At 37.8% G+C, this 18,453-nt stretch overlaps 1 protein-coding gene across 1 annotated transcript in view; it reads left to right on the forward strand.

Annotated features, from left to right (window-relative positions):
* Positions 1 to 18,453, forward strand: part of FMN2 (formin 2) — a 381,705-nt gene that overhangs the window by 325,537 nt on the left and 37,715 nt on the right. The window lies entirely within an intron of this gene.

Below are 18,453 nucleotides of genomic sequence, written 5' to 3' on the forward strand. Positions count from 1 at the left end.
TGTGTATTTTCAAACACTTTTGTTTTCTACATAAAAATTTAGAGTTTTTCATCCTCCTGGTTAAACTAAATCTGGCTTTCAGTGCTATCTCTTTTCTGGTAACCTTTTTTGCCTGAATTGGTACTTTGCTTTGTATTAATATCAGTATCTCTCAGCTCTTTTTGGTTAGTATTTGTCACAGCACTTCCACAATTTTGCTTTCAACCTTTCTGTGTCCTTATAGGCAAAATTTAAAAAAAAAAAAAAAAATTGAGGGTTATTCCTCAAATACCCGAGTGCATCAATCCCAGCTGTGTAGCCAGAGTGGGTGACTGCCCACCACAAGCCATACTTTTGCTAGGATTCCATTACTTCCAACTATGTAAGCTACCACGGTAATGGAAGTGGCCATGCAGAAGCCGTGGGTCTCTGGAAATCATGGTCTCCTCAGACCCTGTGTCCCAGGGCCCTTGAAGCATCTGAGTATTTCCCTTTTGCACTGTCCAGTCCAGTGAGTAGTGGCTTCAGGTTTCTTTGTAGAAGGACTAGGGGAAATGTTACAGTGGATTCTTGCTACCAAGTTTCAGGGTCCTTCCTCACAGGGACGCAACTCCTTTGCTCAGGAGTGTCCTAGATCTGAAATCAGCTCAGTTCTGGGAACTGATCAAGGAATCATATTTTCTTTTCTTTCTTTCTTTCTTTTTTTTTTTTTTTTTGAGATGAGTCTTGCTCTACCACCCAGGCTGGAGTGCAATGACATGATGTTGGTGGCTCATGCAACCTCCGCCTCCCAGATTCAAGTGATTCTCCTGCCTCAGCCTCCCGAGTAGCTGGGACTATAAGCATCTGCCTCCACACCTGGCTAATTTTTTGTATCTTTAGTAGAGATGGGGTTTCAGCACATTGGCCAAGCGGGTCTCAAACTCCTGACCTCGTGATTCACCCACCTCAGCCTCCCAGAGTGCTGGGATTACGGGCGTGAGCCACCGTGCCCGGCCGGAATCATGATTTTCTGTAGAACAGCCACCCATAGCCTCCTGTTTCCCACTCTTGCCCTTTCCTGTGGTCATAGAGGTTGAGCAGCACACTTGTCATTTGCCCCTACGGGTGCTATGCTCTGCTAACCGTCTCCACAGTCCCCTGAGAGTCAGGCCCCCTCAGCTGCCCCTCGGCTTGTTGGTTATTATGGTAATTGTGGTGCACCCGCTTCTGATCATTGAGCTTTACCACTTGGACCCTGTTATTTTAGGGTCCTATCATTCCAATGGATTTTTAATGAGCCTAGTGCTGTGACCTCTTCTTATATCACTCTTAACCTACAGAGAAGAACACGCACTGCTGCACTGTTGAGTGATGCTGGTACCCCTCTTCCATGCATTCTTCATGGCCTTCTGGGTGGAGCCTCTGGGAACTTCCATGGATAATCCTTTGCCCAGTTTTCTGGACTCATACAGTACATGCTGGTGTGCCTACTTCCCTCAGCCTCCATGGTCCTTCCTCTTCCATCTGCCAGGGCAACTCCAGCAGTTCTATCCCTCTTTAAATTGGCTGTCACTCAGAAGAGACCTGTAAGAGAGAAGCCTCTTACTGAATCACTCCACCACATGATAGCTAATTCTTGCAGCCTCTTCCATATGTAATCTCTTTCTCCCCTTTTCAGGCATAGCACCTCCCTAGCTGGGTCTTCCTGGGACGTCTCCTTAATTGTTGTCCTATTGTCCTGGCAGCCAAGAGAAGACCTGGGGCAGGGGAGGGGCATTTGTTGCAAGGTGTGATGTGTTCACACCAGGACATTTTTACTAGAGACATCACCAGAGCTAACCTGATAAAATGTCCTGGTGTGGACACCATCACAGCTGGTGTGGACACCAGGCTGTTTTATCAGATTAGCTCTGGTGATGTCTTTAGCAGTTGCATAGCCACCGTGTGCCAGAGATTGCCAATGTCCCACCTACCACACAGGACAGGGGGCTGGTGAGAGAATCTGTCCCAGAACTCCATCTCAGCGCCTGTTCTTACAGGGTTCTTGTGCTACTGCTGTTAGTTCAGGTTCTACAAAAAAGAAGTGCCAAGACTGTATTTATTTGGAAAAACAGGAAGGGAGCCAGAGGAAGCTGGGACAGCTGTTAGACCTGATACAGGTCCAGCCTACATGGAGGAGAGGGGAGGAAGGAAGCCTCGGTGAGAAAAGTCTTGGACTGCATTGCAATTATAAGACATTGTATTGTTAAGTTATAAGATTTTTCAAGGCCATTGGGAAGTCCTTGAGCCAAAGTTCCCTTTAGAGGAGTCTTGTGTCTCTTAGGATTGCACTTGGTATCAGTATTCTTACTGCTCAGTCACTACCCGGAAACAAACCTGGACCTCTGTGCAGATGAAGTGATACATTTCAGAGCATGGCAGCCAAGGCCCTTGGTCAACTTTGTTTTCCTGCAGTTGGAAGATCTGAAAGATGTGTACTTATGGATGCCGTAGAAATTATATGTTTTGTTTATTTTTAATGTCTACCTTTAAATTAACAATATTTATTCACTTAACGTCTTTATCCCTTTCCCAGATAATATAACACTTTCAAATTATTTAATTTTTATTGCCACCATTTTACAAGTTGTTGACCAATAATTTAGGTTTGTCTTTTTTTTTTTTTTTTTTTTTTGAGATGGAATCTTGCTCTGTCACCCAGACTATAGTGCAGTGGCACAATCTCAGCTCACTGCAACCTCCGCCTCCTGGGTTCGAGCGATGCTATTACCTCAGCCTCCCAAGGAGCTGGGATTACAGGCACATGCCACCATGCCCAGCAGGTCTGTCTTTTTAATTTTTGTGAAAGATGGGAGATCTGACGTCTATGTTTATGTTTTCTTTTTAAAGATGGACATCAAATTTTCCAACACCATTTGTTGAAAGAAACTATCCTTTCTCCATTGAGTTGTCTTTGTTCTTTTGTCAAAATTAGTGGATTGTATTTGTTTTGTGTGGGGGGGGCGGGTTGGCAATAAATATTTTAATGTTTCTTGTTTCATTTTTACTATGACAAATAATTTTCAAGTTTATTTTCTTGTGTTTTGTTTTGTTTTGTTTTGTTTAAATACAAATCTAAACCACAAATGGGTACAACCAAGACATTTTATCTCATCATTACGCTCCTGTCAGATCCTCTTCCAATTTGATGACCACTGATCAGGCTAGAGTGGGATGGGGGACATTTTCTTAGGTAGCAGTGTTGTGAGGCCTGTGGCGAGAAATCAAGGACAAGGACAGGCTCTCATACCTGTCTCCACATTTACCTGGGAGCAGGGTGGGCAGGAGATACCAGGTCATGGCTCCTGAGCCCCAGCTTCCTGGTTTGAAGGGACAGAGAGTGAGAACTGGTCCTGCGTTGGGAGGGAAGCAACAGCCACCTGCTCCTCTTGCAGTTGGCTATATTTTTATGAGTCTACTGGGCACTCTGTTCTAGTTCAATCTGTGTGTCTATTCTTTTGCCAGTACCATGCTGTCTTGGTTACTAGAGCTTTATAGTAACTTGAAGTCAGATAATGTCAGTGCCCTAACATTGTTCTTCAGTATGGTGTTGGCTATCCCAGATCTTTTGCTTTTCCATATAGATTTTAGAATCAATTTTTGGTATCTAAGAAATGACTCATTAGGAAAGTGATTGGGATTGCTATGAGTCAGTAGATCAAACTGAGAAGAACTGACATCTTGACACTATTGAGTCTTCCCATCCGTGAACATGGAATATCTCTATTTAGTTGTTCTTTGATTTCTTTCATTTGAGTTTTGTAGTTTTCCTCGTGTAGATCTTGTACACTTTTTGTTATGTTTACATCTTAGTATTTTATTTTGTGGTGTGATTGTAAGTTGCATAATTTTTATTTCAAGTTTTAATTATTCAGCGCTAGTATATGGGAAAGTAGTTGAGTTTTGTATATTGACTTGTATCCTGTAAACTTGCTATATCTGTTTATTAGCTCCAGGAGTTACTTTTTGGATTCTTTGGCATTTTCTACATAGACATCTTCAAATTTTCTACATATAATCTTCAAATAGAGACAGTTGTATTTCTTTCCAATCTATGTATCTTTTATTTCCTTTTTTGTCTTATTGCAATAACCATAAGACAAATAAACACTGTTGTCTGATTCCTGATTTTAGGAACTTTTCTTAGTTGTTTGATCTTTGGGATCAGCATGGGTCTCAGCTTACATTGTCCCACAGGGCCAATCAGTGCCTGAAAATGTGTCACTTGGATTTTCAGATTTCTTTTCCACCTTTTGTGTGAGCTGATGATACTTGTTCTTGGGTTGAATTACCTCTTTTTCTAAGAGCAATTGGCTTCTCTGAGATCATAATTACCCTGAAGGTGTAAGTATCACAGTTCTTCATTTCAAAAGAAAAGAAATACCAGTTTATCCTCTTACCATTCTGAATTCCTCTGATTTTTCCATTGCCTGAAACAAAGTATTGGCATAAAAATATTCTTCGTGCTTTTTAGAAGACATGGAAGACCCCTCAAAGGCTTTTTAATAATAAGTAAAAGGGGATTTATTCTTCCTTATTGGAATAATAAAATTTGTTACACTTTATGTAAGTTCCTATGGGGGGTGGAGGAAGGAGGTAGAAATGAAGATGATGATTTAGGGTTCCAAAAATTGCAGTTACTTGTGGAAGGCTTTAACTGAAAATAGATCTTCCTCTTGAGATTTTAGTTTGTTCTGAAGAATAATATTACAAAATCCAACATTGCACAACAAAAAAAGCAAAAGCAACGGAAGATTTATGATGATGATCATTTGCAGTTCGTTTAAACTGGTATGCTCTCTTGGCCTCGTCTGTCATACTGAGATGCTTTATGATCTTGGTTCTGCCTATATGGACTAAATTAAGTTATACATGTGCAATTCTCATTCTGCCTATAAAGTCTCATTTAGTACTCAGCCTCTTTTGCTACACTCTCAAAGAACAATGATATTGGGAGAACAAAGTAAGAGGAAAACATCACAGAAGAAACAGAGAGAAAGGCAGAGACCCCCAGGGTGCATTTAGATTGGGCCAGGACTGAATTGCTGACTCACCAAAAGGCCAGTCCAATCATAGATGTGTGCATAAGATATGAAATGACCTCACCAGGCCCTTCATGTCTAACTTCAACATAAACATCACAGTGTCTCAAAATAGCCTGAACTGCCGCGTTGACAGCTGAGATGGGGAGGGAGGACTTTGGTCTCAGGGCTTGTTGGCATTCACAACAGAGGGAGGGGAAGTTAATAAATGATCTGTTCCTGTCTACATAAAGCTTGGAGACCCAACAGGACATAAGAACAACTCAGATCTGAATTGTGACTTTAGTTTTACCAATAACTACAGTTAACATTCGTGGTAGGAAGAATGGAAGGTTGAATTAAATGAATTTATTTCTTTCAGCATGCCTTTGTGCTTGTCGACTCGTATGTCTGTTAACTAGGTGGCAGGAAGTTTTTGTGTGTGTGTGTGTGTGTGTGTGTGTGTGTATACATACATATATGTACATGAACACATCATGAAATACGAAATAGTCATATGAAAAAGTCAAGAATAAAGGATATAATTTCTGATTGTCCATCTTTTATGTTATTCCAGGGAAAAAGTATATATTTTTTCCATATCAATAAAATGAGAAATTCTCTTGGCAGAAGCTACTGCAAACTTCCTTCTGAGCCAACTGAGATAAACTGTATAGATAAGTAGGGAGAAATGGGTAAGGGTGATCAAGCCACCCTGGCACTGGTTTGCTGTCCTCCAGGAGACTGGTCATGTTGACATCAGTTTAATTTATGTAAATGCCGTGAGTTGTCTCATAATTGTGTGGGGATATGGGAATAAGGGAAAGGAATAGCTTTCCTTAACTTATCTGTATGAAGAATAGGTTCCTTGTCTTATTACACTCAGAATATACCGGGAAGACTAAAGAAGACTCTCATGCGGCTACTACACTGAGAACAGAACCTTCATTCATAGACCACACTATGGGCCTGGTATCCCCATAAGGACCCTCGCAGGTATCTGATTTGGTATGAAGTACAGTCATTCTCCATTTACAAATGAGGGAGCAAAACTCAAAAAGTTATGTTGATAGAGCTCCACCACTCTGGGTAGAATCAGAACTAAATCTCAAGTTACTCATATTCAAAGTCCGTAGAAGACATGGCTTAAGTGTAACAGACTGCTTCTGCTACACTGTGTCTAAAAATAAAAAAATTTGTCTCCAGAAATGGCTAGGTCTGTCCAGGCACAGTGGCTCATGCCTGTAATCCCAGCACTTTGGGAGGCCAAGGCGGGCAGATCACAAGGTCAGGAGTTCAAGACCAGCCTGCCCAACATTGTGAAACCCCATCTCTACTAAAAATACAAAAAAAATAGCCGGGCATGGGGCTTGGTGGCACATGCCTGTAATCCCACCTACTTGGGAGGCTGAGGCAGGAGAATCGCTTGAACCCATGAGGCACAGGTTACAGTGAGCTGAGATCCTGCCACTGCACTCTAGCCTGAGTGACAGAGTGAGACTCTGTCTCAAGAAAGAAAAGGAAAGAAAGAAAGAAAAGAAATGTCTAGGGCCTTGTTCAGGAGAGAATCATTCTTTAAGTAAACATGTGACATTTCAAACAATTCCTGTGTGCCAAGCATTGTTCAGGTGCCTGAGAGTAAAGCCATAAACATAAACGCTAAAAATTCCTTCTAGAGGTTAAATCCTTGTGCAGGGACAGCAACAAGTAGCACACATAGAAAATATCTTGTGTTTCTGATGGCAGTCAGTTGCTGTAGAGAAAAAGAAGGAACATTCAGGGGTGGCTGTTGTGGGAGGTTGGGCCAAGTGTTCAATTTTTACTTGGCTTTTTATGAGGATCTCGCTAAGCAAAGATCTGAATGAGGTGAGAGAGACAGAGAGAGAGAGAGCCATAAGACACTTGGGCGAAGAGCATTCCAGGCAGATGTAGAACAAGTGTGGCGTCACAACGTCGTGCTCTGTGAGGCCAGAATGACAGAAGCAAATATCCAGTAGGTAAAGATGGGATATTACTGCTCTAGTTGGAATGAGAAGTCTCTCTGGCATTAGCTAGCAAAAAGTAAAGACATTTATGATTCTGAAGGTCAGCTCATGCTTAGGTTACTCCCCCACCCCAAATTCCTTTTGTGGATGTATTCTTTTTGTCTATACCTGGAATCATTTCCGGAGCTCCCTGCCACACGTTAAAAGGTGCTCTCTTAGGCTGTTTAGATGGGCTTCCGGTTGCTATAGAATAAATACGAGACAGTGCTTATCATTTTCTGAACAAGATCATGAAAGTGTTTACCCTGATGGTGAAAGGCTTTCACCTTCTGGAAGCATGTATTTGGTAAGCAGAAAAACTGTTGAGAAGGAGATGCAAGACGGAGAGCATATGAATGTCTGCCAGCCTGTGGACCTGAGGGAGAGCGTGGTGCATGGCTTTGTTCCGTACCTTGACTCTGATTTGTTAACCCGTTAAAAATGTTTTCCAGGAAAGTCATTGACCAGAGTGTACACTTTCTTTGTCTTCGCTCTGCTGTGAGTAGCGCCTGGCATATAGTTACTGCCTACTCCCTGATGAATTAGGGCAAAGCTGTAGGGCCCTCTTCTAAGATTACATCAGAGTAAACACCACTAAAATGATTGGGCTTTAATTCAAAATTTTAAATAATACTTGAACAGGAGTAAATCCTGCTCATGGATGGGAAATAACTATTAGTAATAGCACAATATGCTATGTAAATAGTATTTCATTTGCAGAGAAAATGCTTCTCCAAAGAGATCATAACTTGTGGCAAGAAAATGCTATTTTAGGATAATTACTAGCACCTCTTTTGGTTGTAATAAAAAACAAATTTTGAGTCATTCTTTATGTGCACAATTCCCAGACAGAGAATTGCCTTAAAAACAGATGAGAAGTTTAAAAGAATATAAAATAGTTCTCGGTTTGCGGTATGGCCTCTTTTCAAGTAAAAAAATCAAAGCTGTCTATTTTTATTATCTGTGGAACATAAGTCATAGTCAAAAACAATATCCAGTAGAAGGCTTTAAAGCAGTATTCTACCCTTTTAAAAATATTTCTAGAATGCCACTTTAAAATACGTGGATAGCCATTACTTCCTTGTACCAACGTTGTGTCTGCATGCACTTGTAACTTTTAGAAATATTACTTCATTATGGAAAAGGTAAAATATGTGCAAAGGTGAACAGAATAGTACAATGATCCTCCGTTTTATCCATCACTCAATTTCACCAACTATCAATTTGCAGTCAATTTGGTTTCCTCTATAACCCTACCCACTTGCCTCCTCTCATATTATTTTTGAAGGAAATCCCCAACAGATATAATTTCATCCATATATATTTTAGTGTGTTTCTCTAAAAGATACTCTTTTTACTTTATGTATTTGTTTATTTATATTTTGAGATGGAGTCTTGTTCTGTCACCCAGGCTCCATCTTGGCTCAATGCAACTTCGCCTCCTTGGTTCAAGCAATTCTCTTGCCTCAGCCTCCCAAGTAGCTAGGATCACAGGTGTGCACCACCATGCCCGGCTAATTTTTGTATTTTTAGTAGAGATGGGGTTTCACCATGTTGGCCAGGCTGGTTGCAAACTCCTGACCTCTAGTGATCTTGCCTCAACCTCTCAAAGTGCCGGGATTACAGGCATGAGCCACTGTGCCCAGCCCAAGATACCCTTTTTAAAAGACAGCATATTCACCACCAGTTGCACTCCTAAAAAATAATTAGGTCCTAATGTCACCAAATACCAAGTCACTGTTCAAAAGTTCAATTAGTTCATGTATGTTACAACTTATTTTGTTTACAGTTTTTTGAGCAGAATATAGAGAAATGTCAACCATTGTGAGTAGATGATATCTCTTACGTTTTTATAATAGGTGCTCCTACAACACTTTTTTCCCCTTAAACTTGAGTTGTTGAAGAAATTAGATCATTTATTCTGTAGAGTGTTCTGCAGCATGAATTTTCCTGGTGCTGTCTCAGAGATGTAGTTTAACACGATCCTCTGTCCTGTATTTCTTTTAGGTAGGTAGTCAGTTCTAGATAGTTGATCAGCTTCAGGTTTAAACATTTTGGTAAAATTACTTTATAGGTGGTCTGATGTGTTCTACCAAGAGGAAGCCTGATATATTTAGTTGTCCATTTTTGTGATGTTACCAGCCTTTGGGAATCAGTGTCTATATGATAGATTAGTTAATTCATTATAATTTGTAAGATGGTGACTTGTTATTTCATTTTGAGTTATTAAGTGAAATACTTTTTCTTTAAAGAAAAACTTTTCTTCGTTTGGTGCAGAGTTATTCAGTGGTGTCGTTCCTATACAGGAAATGCATGATTCTTTCTTTTAGTTTACCAGATTTCAAAATAATGAGCGGTATTGCTAGTACTCACCACCAAAAATGAACAAATCTTTTTTTTTTCTTAAGCATTGTAATGAATTCATAGAATTAAACATATTTGATGTGTTTTACTCTTTTGCTGTTATTGTTGCTTATATCCAAAACATTTCTTTTTTTTTTTTTTAATACAAATTTTCACTCTGTTGCCCAGGCTAGAGTACATGGTAAGATCATGGCTTACTGCAGCCTCAACTTCCTGGGCTTAAGGCAATCCTTCCACCCCACCCTCTCAAGTAGGTGGGACTGCAGGCACACGCCGCCACACCTGGCTAATTTTGTAATTTTTGTAGAGATGAGGGCTCACTATGTTGCTCAGGCTGGTCTCAAACTCCTGGCTTCAAGTGATCCTCTTGCCTTGGCTTCCCTAAGTGTCGCAATTACAGACATGAGCCACTGCACCTGGCTAAAATGTTTCATCTCTAAGTTGACTTTGAGTCCTTTTGACATGACTTTCTCTGCTGTCTTCTTGGATACGACACTCTGGGTTCATTTTGAACCACTTTTTCCCCCCCAGACCTGGATTGGGCCATTTCTCCAGGCAGCTCTGGATCTGTGACATATTGTAGAGTGGCTAAATTGAGCTAGTTCACATATGCATTACCTCAGGTACTTAACCATTTTTGTAGTGAGAACACTTAAATTCTACTTTATTAATTTGTAAGAATACAACATATTGTTGTTAACTGTTTTCACTGTGTTGTAAAATAGAGCTCTTGAACTTACCCTTCTTGTCAGACTAACATTTCGAATCATTTTTGTTGCTATGTTTCTATTCCATTGCTTTGATTGCTTTTCTGATACATATACATGAATTTCTTGTCTTCCATACTTACAACCTTCTCTCAAATCTTTTTTTAAAATTTCTCTTTGATTTAATAAATTGTCCTCATATAGCTTCTGTTTTCAGTAAGACATTAGCTATGGTGCTTATTAACTCTTATGTTACTTCTAATTCAGTTTTCATGTGTGAAATGATTAAATTCTTTGCTACGTTCTTATACCTTATTTCTGAATTTTTTAAATTTTGAGTTATTTTTTCACAGCCTTTATCATTTTATTAATATCTCTTAGCATATTTTAAAACATTAGGTACCAGTCATCTGTTCAGTAGACATGTCTTCCTGGCTTGTCTGTTCGATAGACGTATCTTTCTCTCATTGGTCTGCGGAGCCATTATTTCGCTCCTGTTTTTTTTTTTTTTTTCTTTTAGTAAGTTTGTTTAGTTTTAATAAGTTTGTTTAATCCTTTGCAATCTCCCTTATTCCTTGGTTTCATCGCCTTGCTGTTTCTTATTTCCCTCTTCTCTCCGTCTTTGTTTTTCTTCCTTTTTTCTTGGTTAGTTGAGGCATAATTTGTATACATTTAAAATGCATGGACCCTAAGTCTTCCTTGCAGTGACTCCTTGTAAACCAAAACATGATTTAAAAAGAGTTGTGTTTTCAGTCTATTTACTTCACACCTCTCTGAAGAGATGGTCATTGTTCTGATTTGTCAACATAGATTAATTTTATGTATGCTTGGACTTTGTGTAAATGGAATCATAGAGCATGTATAGTTTTGGCTCTTTTTTTTTCACTTACATTGTTTTTTAGAGTAATTTCATATTGATATATCAGGAATTTACATTTATAGATCACGGAGTATCCATTCCCCTGTTCATGGACATTTGGGTCTCCAGTCTGGGGTTGTTATTAGCAGGGCTGCTGTGAACATTCTTGTATGAGTCTCTTTGTATTCATGTTTCATTTCCCTTGGAATTAATAGGTGAGGGTAGGTTTTCTGAGTCATTTTATACAGATATGTATAAATTTGTAAGAAATTGTCAAGCACTTCTTCAAAGTGGTTTGCCATTTTACACTCTCAAAAGCACTGTATGAAAATTTCAATTGCTCTATATTCTTGGCAACATGTGTTATTACTTTATCAGTCTTTTTGATTTAAGCCAACTCCTACGAGTATGAAATGGCATAATGGTATATTTAAATGAAAAGAATTTTTACTTTGCTAAAGTCTAATTTACCAACTTTTTTTTCTCCTGGTTAGTCCTTTTTGTGTCTTATCTAAGAAATTTGGTTTAGCCCAAGGATGTAAAGACATTTTAAAAAATGTTTTCTTTTAGAAGCCTTATGTTTCTGTCTTCTACATCCAAATACTTTTTCTTTTTTTTTATTGAGTAAGGATTTTTTTCCAAACAGATATTCCGTTGTTCTAGCACCATTTGATAAAAAAATCTTTCTACCTCCCATTGAGTTGGCTTGCCACCTTTCATAAAAAATCAGATGACCTTATATGTGCAAATCTCTTTGCAGATCCTTATACTAATACCATACTCTATTACTGTAGTTTTATAATAACTCTTGAAATCAGATAATGTAAGTCCTTCACCTTTGTTCTTTTTTTTTAAAAATGTATTTTTTTTTTTGCTATTTCAGATGCTTTATATTTTTATATAAATTTTAGAATCAGCATACCCATTCCTTTAAAAAAAAAAAAAAAACTCTTGATTGGGATTGCTTTGACTCCATAGAAAAATTTGGAACAAATTGGTCTTCATAATACTGACTCTTTCAACCCAAGAATATGTTACACCTTTACTTAAGCTTTCTTTAAATTCTGTCAGCAATGTTTGTGATTTTCACACTTTTATTTAATTTATTGTTAGATCGTTGATGTTTTATAATATAACTTTAAAACAAGTTATATTGTTTTAAAGCATGGCTTTCCAGTGGTCTTTTCCAGGGTGTATAAAAATACAATTAATTTTTAAATATCCACCTTGTATCTTATGGGATCAATATTAGTTTCACTTATTTATTTCTGAGTAAATTCACTTATTGGTTCTAATAGGTATTGTTAATGTTTGTAAATTGCATAGTGTTTTCTATGTATATAACCATGTTTATATATTTATATATACATATATATGTATATTATCCCATATATGTTATATATATGCTATATATAGTTTTATAACAATATCATATTGACACATATGTATATCAAAACATTTATATATATGTAAAGCTATATTTCTTCCTTTCCAATCATCTTTTTCTTTATTAACTGGCTAGGGATTTCAGTACAGTGTTGAATAGAATCGCCAAGAACAGTCATTCTTGTTTTATTTCTGAACTAAAAAGAAAATATCAAATACACTGAATGTGTTAACTGTAGGTTTTTATACATAGTACTTATCTAATTGTATACTTTTACTTCTAGTCTTAGCTGGCAGAGAGTTTTTTCCTTTTTGTAATAATGAACTTATGTTGATTTTGTTCAAGTGTGGCAAATTACACTGATTGCTTTTCAAATGTTAGCACCATTTTGTATTATTAGGGTAAACTCCAATTTGTCATGATGTATTATCCACTTTAGAATTTGCTACATTTGATTTGATGATGCTTTGTTAAGGATTTTTTTTTTCTTGCTTATGATCATGAGGAATATTTGTCTATAAGTTTATTTTTTTTCTTTAATAATATCTTTTTTAGTTTTCAGTATCAACATCAGGGTAAAGCTGGCTTCATAAAATGAGTTGGGAATTATACTGTATTCTGTTTTCTGGATGAGTTAGTGTAAGATTGGCTTATTTCTTCATCAAATGTTTGTTAATTCACTTATGAAACAAATAGGGTCACAATTTTTTGGAGTGTGGAGATAAATTTGATTACACATTTATAAAAATTGATTTCCTATTTATGGAAAATAATTGAACTTTCTTAGATTTAAGGATACTTACATTTTCTGTTTTTGTCAGAACTTTCTTTTAGAAAATTTTGTTGTTTAAGTAATTTGCTTATTTCATTTCAATTTATAACATCATCACATTATCATTTTAAGCCAGTATGATCTAGAAAAACGACTACTTTCATCCCTAGGATTCGTACTTTGCATTTTCTCTCTTTTTTTCTTAATCAGTCTTGGTAAGCATTTATCAATTTTACTAAGCTTTTCAATAAACCAACTTCTGACTGAGTTGATTTTCTGTAAGATTTAGTTTCTATTTCTTTTATGTGCTCTTTTTAATGTTTCCTTTCTTCTACTAAGCTGGGTTTAATTTGTTCCTTTATAGTTTCTTGAGTTGAATGTCTAAATAACTGCTTTTATACATTTCTTTTTAATGTATTTACTTTAAAGCTCAAAACTTCTAAGTACTTGCTTTACCTGTATTTCATACATTTTGATATATATTTTTTAAATTTTTATTTAGTTTGGAATATTTTCTCATTTATTTTAGGATTTCTTTTTGATCTATGGGTTATTGATCACAAGTTTGCTCAATTGCCAAATTGGGTATTACCTAGATCTTATTTTTATTCTTTCATAATTTAATACCACCATGCTCAGGGGTCTTACTCTGGAAAATTTCAGTTTGAAATTTACTGAGACTTGTTTTATGACTCAGCATATGGTCTATGTTGATGAATATTTCGTGTGCTCTTGTATATTCTACCATTGATCATAATGTTCTGTAAATGCCAACTAGGTCAGTTTTCGATAGCAATATTCAACTCTTCTGTGTCATTAGTGGTATTTTAATCTAGTTCTCTGGACTACTAAGAAAGAGGTGTTAAAACATCCAATTAGATTATGATTTTGTCTCTTTTTCCTTTTGGTCCTGCAATTTTTGTTTCATGAATTTTGAAATTGTTTTATTACATGTATATCTTTAGGATTGTTAAGTCTTCTTGATAAGGTGGATGCTTTTATAATTATGAAATAACACCCTGGTTATGTTCTTTGTCTTGGATTTCTACTTGGTTAATAAAGAAAACCAGGCCAACTTTGCTATAGTTAGCATTTTTACATCGCTTTTTCCACCTGCAATATTTTTATCTTGCTAATTTTTATTTGAAATAAATTTTACTGAAATTTTAGGAGGAATAGATGCATGAGGAAAGCATTTTTAACTTCAGTGCTTAGAGCTTCCTCTTTTCTTGCTTTTGCACAATAATAAGTACATTTTACCTGCATTTTCTACTTTCTTTGTTCTTGAGTTTTTCCTGCACAGTCTGAATTCCACTCTCAGCGTTTTCTCTCAATGCAGAGCTTAGCCCTAAAAGGGAGTTTCTCTTGGGTTAGTTAGTACTAAGAGTTCATATAGCTCAGATGCTTTCAGCCCTTTCAGAAGTTACTGTACATCCCTTCTTCTGTTCCGTGCATTCAAATGTGTAAAACTTCTTCCAGTTTCAGCACAGTTCTCAGGTTAGCCCTGACACTTTTCAGGAATACCTGTTTGTAATTTGGGGATTCTTCTGCTTTTAGGAGAGTTTTCCTGCTGCTTCCCTCTGCTTCTGCCTATACAGATGATGTTACCATGTGGGTTTTATGTTGTGAGTAGTTTTTCCTTAGCTGTTTGTAATTGTGAGGTTTGTTGGGGACATTAGATACCTAGGTCTTTGGAGATATCTCCCTGTGAGCTTTGATTTTTAATATTAGTTGTTCTTTCCATTTTTGTGTGAGATTCCGAGAAATTCCAAAATGATTCTGCTTCTGTAGCTATCGTGTTAGAACTCTGCAGGTACCTCGATTCCATTGCAGAGAAGCATATTCATACTGTCTGATGTTTGCAGGAAAAGAAGTGTGGTGTTGATCTATTTGAGAAAGAATCCAGATCAGAGGGATCTTGATTGTTCAGTGACATCTAGAGTTATCTGTTATTGTAATTAATGCATTTTTAAAAATATAACTGCACTTTTTTTTTTTCATCACCAGGCTGGAGTGCAGTGGTGTGATCTTGGCTCACTGCAACCTCCGCATCCCAGGTTCAAGCAATTCTCTGCCTCAGCCTCCTGAGGAGCTGGGATTACAGGTGCCCAATAACATGCCCAGCTAATGGTTTTTGTATCTTCAGTAGATGTGGGGTTTCACCATCTTGGCCAGGCTGGTCTCAAACTCCTGACCTCCTGATCCACCCACCTCGGCCTCCCAAAGTGTTGGGATTACAGGTGTGAGCCACTGCGCCTGGCCTATAACTGCACATCTTTTGTTTGTTTGTTTGTTTGTTTGTTGAGACAGAGTCTCACTCTGTCACCCAGACTGGAGTGCAGTGGCACAATCTCAGCTCACTGCAACTTCCGCCCCCCGGGTTCAGGTGATTCTCCTGCCTCAGCCTCCTGAGTAGCTGGGATTACAGGCATGCGCCACTGCACCTGGCTAATTTTTGTATTTTTAGTGGAGATAGACTTTCACCGTCTTGTCCAGGCTGGTCTTGAACTCCTGACCTTGTGATCCACCCCCCTCAGCCTCCCAAAGTGCTGGGTTTAAAGGTGTGAGCCACCGCGCCTGGCCTATCACTGCACATCTTTTAACTATTACATTTTCCTGTGCTAGGGTCATTTTGAGGGAGTTTCACAGAGAAGCCTGTGTAGTAAAGAAGGTCCTAGGTAAGATGTCTGTCTTTTTGTAGTAAATCCTGTATTGCTATATGGTGGCTGGAATCCTCCTGGTTTCAGATTTAAATGAAGGAGATAATTCAGAAAAGATGGAATCTAATCTCTACTACCCACCACCCAAATGGGTCTCTTTCATGTTATGCAAGTTTGCATTCGCTGAAGGCTACCTAATGCTGGACAGGATTACATGACCAAAAATGCCTCTGGCATAAACGATACCTTGATTATCTGTAGAAATTATTGTCCTATTTGCTTTTTTATTTTTTTCAAGCATTTACACTTTATTTCAGGGAGAAGGGTGGCAGAGTACAGTTGGGACAGCACTCGTGATCCTCAGATAATTCTTCTGGACACTCGATGTCACACACACTTTTTCACCATGGCCACACAAAAAGAAATAGCTGCCAACATTCGTTTCTTTTCATTGAGACTCATGCCAATAATCAGGTTCACATTGAACTTTAAATCAATTGTTGGATACACATTTGGCTCACAGGGTCATAAAGTTTTGTGCAAGGAACGTTTTTATTGAAAAAAAAATTGCCTCTTACAAAGTTAATACGTATTTTACTACTTAGTTTATAACTTGCAAGGTACTTTAATCTTCATGACAACCTTGAAAAGCTGGCATTGTTTTTCCACTTATAGATGAAAACACTGAGACTCAGAAGTTAAATTACCTGCCTAAATCTATGTGGGTAATTTATGATAGAGCCAAGAAGAAATTACTAAATAATCAGAATAATTATCACTAGTATCGGAAGCCTCTGTGCCTACTGGTAACTAAAAAAATATCTTCAGAGAACATGATCACATGAGAATTTGTTAATACATCAGCCCCAATTGAATTAGTTATAATTTAGAGAATATTTTTAGGAAATATATATTTATATTTATTTAATATGCAGTATAAAATAGTATATATAATATAACATGTACTATAAAATACATTTGTGTTGACACATTCAACAAACACTTTGGCAATTCATTTTTACCTATTGGACTTCAAAACAACTGTTTATTATCTATTTAACAGTGGAAAAGCTGGTGCACAGTGATGTGAAATGGTCTGCTCATATAGCTGGTCGTAGAGTCGGGATTCAATATTCCATGTCTCCTCATTCTAAATCTTATATTCTTTGCTTTTTATACCATGCTTCCTCATGATAAAACTTTCAAAATGTTGCAAGATAGCTGAGTGGATGAACTAGCTATTACAACTTACATACTGCTACCCAAACAGATGGGCTTACCATGTAATAATCAATTTTATGAAGTACAAAGACCAGAGCAATGATGAAAATGAATAAATGGATAGAAAAGACTTGAGACCTAACTTCAGCCTAACAGGTCATACACTCTCTTTAGGTATATAAGGAAAGTGACCAGTTTCCCAAGAAGGCATATGTGTGTTTATGTTATCAGTTTTAGTAAAATATGACCCAGGTATAGCTTTTACACTATTTGTGCTCTCTGCCATCTATTTTCTGGGCAATTCAGACACCATCCAACACATTCCGCCAGACTCATTCTAACATCATTACCGTAGCTGTGGCAGCCAGATCCTCACGTGGCATAGCCACTTCACAGCCTGACCCTTTCTCGGGATCAATTGACTGTACTGTGTCATTTTTCTAGTGGGCTAAAGAGAAAAATATAATACCTGAGATCCACACATTTGATTAAGTCAGTCTTGTCATCTCTGCCTAGAACTTAAAAAGCTGATATCCTAGGAATCTTGCTGCTCAGAGACAGCTGTAGGGAAGTTTAAAATCAGAGCAGCTTCTTCATACATTGGTAACCCACAGCTAAGAGTAGCTGTGAATGTTTGTTTTTGCATGTGATGCTCTGTTACCTTCTGAACAAACTCACCTTAAAGATCTCAGTATTTTTAAAAATTAGCTGGATGTGGTGGGGAGGAGCACTGTAATGCCTGCTACTTGGGAGGCTGAGGCAGGACAATCACTTGAACCGGGAGGTGGAGGTTGCAGTGAGCCAAGATCGTGCCATTGCACTCCAGCCTGGGCGATAGTGTGAGACTCTGTCTCAAACAAACCAACAGACAACTCAGTATTTTAATGCTCATACTGTTTTTCATGGTAGAGATTTGAAATCAGCTATGGCAAGCTGAAAGCACACAGAAATATGTGTAAGTGTGTATGTTAGGGTATGTATGTATGTATAGGTATATATTACATATTCTTAGTTTCTGAGCAAAATCAAGTTGCCTTTGAAATTTCTACTTCAGAGTAGATCAAACTTGAGTTTTTGTGCCTCAGAAATAGTGCTGGCCCTAGGCCAAAGACAGAAAAAAAAAGGACAAGTTTATTTGCATGCCACCCGCTTTGCAGCCTCTCTGGCCTCACTCTAAACCATTCTGTCACTGCAGTGGTATCGACTGTGTCAGTCGGGATCCTTTTCAGGGCATCACCCACGGGACTAGAAGACTTTGGTTAAGTAGTCGGAAACCTACGATTTACTAGTGATACGTTCTTTGTCAAATAACTACTTTGAAACTCTTCTGAGCTCCATCTAGCTGTACTATGAAGCAGCCTCTGAGCAGCACCTTCTCCAGACTGGCCCTGAGCAGTCTGCTGTCACAGTGCTGGCTGCCATATTGGTTCCTACTCAA

The sequence above is a fragment of the Saimiri boliviensis genome, chromosome 14, assembly GCF_048565385.1.
Source record: "Saimiri boliviensis isolate mSaiBol1 chromosome 14, mSaiBol1.pri, whole genome shotgun sequence".
Classification (NCBI taxonomy): domain Eukaryota; kingdom Metazoa; phylum Chordata; class Mammalia; order Primates; family Cebidae; genus Saimiri; species Saimiri boliviensis.